At 35.2% G+C, this 2,826-nt stretch overlaps 1 pseudogene; it reads left to right on the top strand.

Moving 5' to 3' along the window:
- The first annotated feature begins 291 nt into the window (after positions 1-291).
- LOC129514003 (40S ribosomal protein S14-like) lies at positions 292-675 on the top strand (annotated as a pseudogene).
- Positions 676-2,826: the final 2,151 nt, after the last annotated feature.

The following is a 2,826-nucleotide window of genomic DNA, read 5'->3' as shown; positions in this document are numbered from 1 at the left end:
AAGAAAGTCAATAAGAGAACAGTGTCTCTGAATGACATATTAGACCAACTGCTTATGACACATATAAACAGAATATTCTATCCAAAAACAAGAGGATACATATTCTTATCAACTGCATATGAAACATTCTCCAGCAAGGTCACATGTTAGATCACAAAGCAAGCCTAAATAAATTTAAAATCAAAATTATACCATGCAACTTTTCCAATCAGTGATATGAGACTAGAAATAAACCAGAAGGAAAAAAACTGGAGAAAATACAAACACATGGAGGCTAAACAACATGTCCATGTCACTGATCTTTCTGGCAAGGAAACCATCTGTTGGTAACTGGTGGGATGAAGGTGAAGGCTGACCGAGATGAGTCTTCTCCCTACGCTGCCATGTTGGCTGCCCAGGATGTAGCCCAGAGGTTCAAGGAGCTGGCATCACTGCTCTCCACATCAAACTCCGAGCCACAGGAGGAAACAGAACCAAGACCCCTGGACCTGGGGCCCAGTCATCCCTCAGAGCCCTTGCCCGCTCAGAAATGAAGATTGGGCAGATTGAAGATGTCACCCCCATCCCCTCCGATAGCACCCGCAGGAAGGGGGGTCGCCGTGGTCGCCGTCTGTGAACAGGATTCTTCAAACTATTTTCTGTTAATAAATTGCCTTTGTGTAAGCTAAAAAAAAATTGATATTAAACAATGAGGTCAATGAGGCAATCAAAAAGAAATGAAAAAATACAAGGAGACAAAGGAAAATGAAAACAATTGTTCAAAGTCCTTAAGATGTAACAAAATCAGTTCTAACAGGGAAACATGTAACAATACTGGCCCACTTCAAGAAACAAGAAAAAGCACAAATAAAAAAACTAAACTTATACCTAAAGGAACTATAAAAAAGAGTAACAAAGCCCAAGGTGAGTGGAGGGAAAGAAATAATATAATAAAGATCAAAGTAGAAATAAATGAGATCGAGATTAAAATAATAGGAAAAATAAATTTAATCAAGAGCTGTTTTTTGAAAGGCTAAAAAAAGATAAACCTTAGCCAGACTCGCTAAGAAAAAAATAAAGGACCCAAATAAATAAAATCAGAAATGAGAGAGAACTAAACACTGACATCACATAAATACAAAGGATTATGAGGGAATACTATGAAAAATTATATGCCAACAAATTGGACAATCCAGAAGAAATGGATACATCCAGTTTGAAAGTATAAAATCTTCCAAAACTGAATTAGGAAAATATAGAAAATCTAAACAGACCAATCATTAGTAACAAAATTGAATCAACAATAAACAAACTACAGAATAAAAAAGTTCAGGACCAGAAGGATTCACAGGTGAATTCTACCAAACACTTAAAGAAGAGTTAATAGTTACTCTCCCCCAAATAGCCCAAAAACTGGAAGAGGAAAGAGTTTCCAAACATGTTCTCTGAGGCTAGCATTATCCTGATACCAAAACCAGACAAAGATGTCAGAAGAGGAAGAGGAAGAAGATGAGGAAGAAGAAAGAAGAAGAAAGAAAAGAAGAAGAAGAAGAAGAAGAAGAAGAAGAAGAAGAAGAAGAAGAGAGAGAAAAGAAGGAAAACCACAGGCAAATATGAACATAAATGCAAAAATTCTCAACAAAATATTAGCAAATGGCATTCAAAAATACTTTAAAGAATTTTTTACCACAATCAAATGAGATTTGTTCCAGTGATGCAAAAATGGTTCAGTATTTGCAAATCAATCACATGAACAAAATGAGGAATAAAAATTATATGAACCATATGATCATTGCAACAGATGCAAAAAAAATTTGATAAAACTCAATATCTATTCATGATAAAAACACTAAACAAAGTTGGTTTAGAGAGAACATATCTCAACATAATAGAGACCACATATGAAAAAACTGCAGCTAATATCATACTCAATAGTGAAAAACTGAGAGTTTTTCTCCTACAATCAGGAAAAAGACAAGGATGTCCACCCTCACAACTTCTATTCAACATAATATTGAAAATACTACCCATAGCAATCAGACAAGAAAAGGATATAAAAGGAATCCAAACTGAGAAATGAAGTATAAAAATGTTACAATTTGTAGATGACATGATACCAAAGACTACACAAAAACCCTAAAGACTACACAAAAAAAACTACTAGGAGTAATACAGGAATTTAGTAAAGTTGTAGGATACAAAATTAATACCCAGAAATTGGTAATGTTTCTAACACTAATAACAAAGCATTGGAAGGGGAAATTAAGAAAATCTGATTTGGGCAGCCCTGGTGGCTCAGCAGTTTAGCGCTGCCTTCAGCCCAGGGCAGGATCCTGGAGACCTGGGATCGAGTCCCACATCGGGCTCCCTGCATGGGGCCTGTTTCTCCCTCTGCCTGTGACTGTCCCTATCTCTCTGTGTGTGTCTCTCATGAATAAATAAATAAATAAATAAAATCTTTTTTTAAAAAATCTGATTTACAATTGTACCAAAAAGAACAAAATAAATGAATAAACTTAACTAAGGAAGTGAAAGACCTGTACTCTGAAACTATAAAACACTGGTGAAGGAACTGAAGATGACACAAACAGATGGACATTCATTCCATGCTTATGGATTGGAAGAAATAATATAATTAAAGTGTCCATATCACCCAAAGCAATCTACAGATTCAATGCAATCCCTATAAAATACCAAAAGCTTTTTTCACAAAACTATAACAAGTACCTCTAAAATTTGTATGAACCACAAAAGACCACAAACAACCAAAGCAATCTTGAGAAAAAAGAGCAAAGCTGGAAATATCCTGATCCCAGATTTCAAGATACTGTACAAAACTGTAGTAAT

This window comes from Nyctereutes procyonoides, unplaced genomic scaffold, assembly GCF_905146905.1.
Source record: "Nyctereutes procyonoides isolate TBG_1078 unplaced genomic scaffold, NYPRO_anot_genome, whole genome shotgun sequence".
NCBI lineage: Eukaryota > Metazoa > Chordata > Mammalia > Carnivora > Canidae > Nyctereutes > Nyctereutes procyonoides.
Note: the sequence above shows the minus strand (reverse complement) of the source record. Positions and strands in the feature narration are given on the sequence as shown.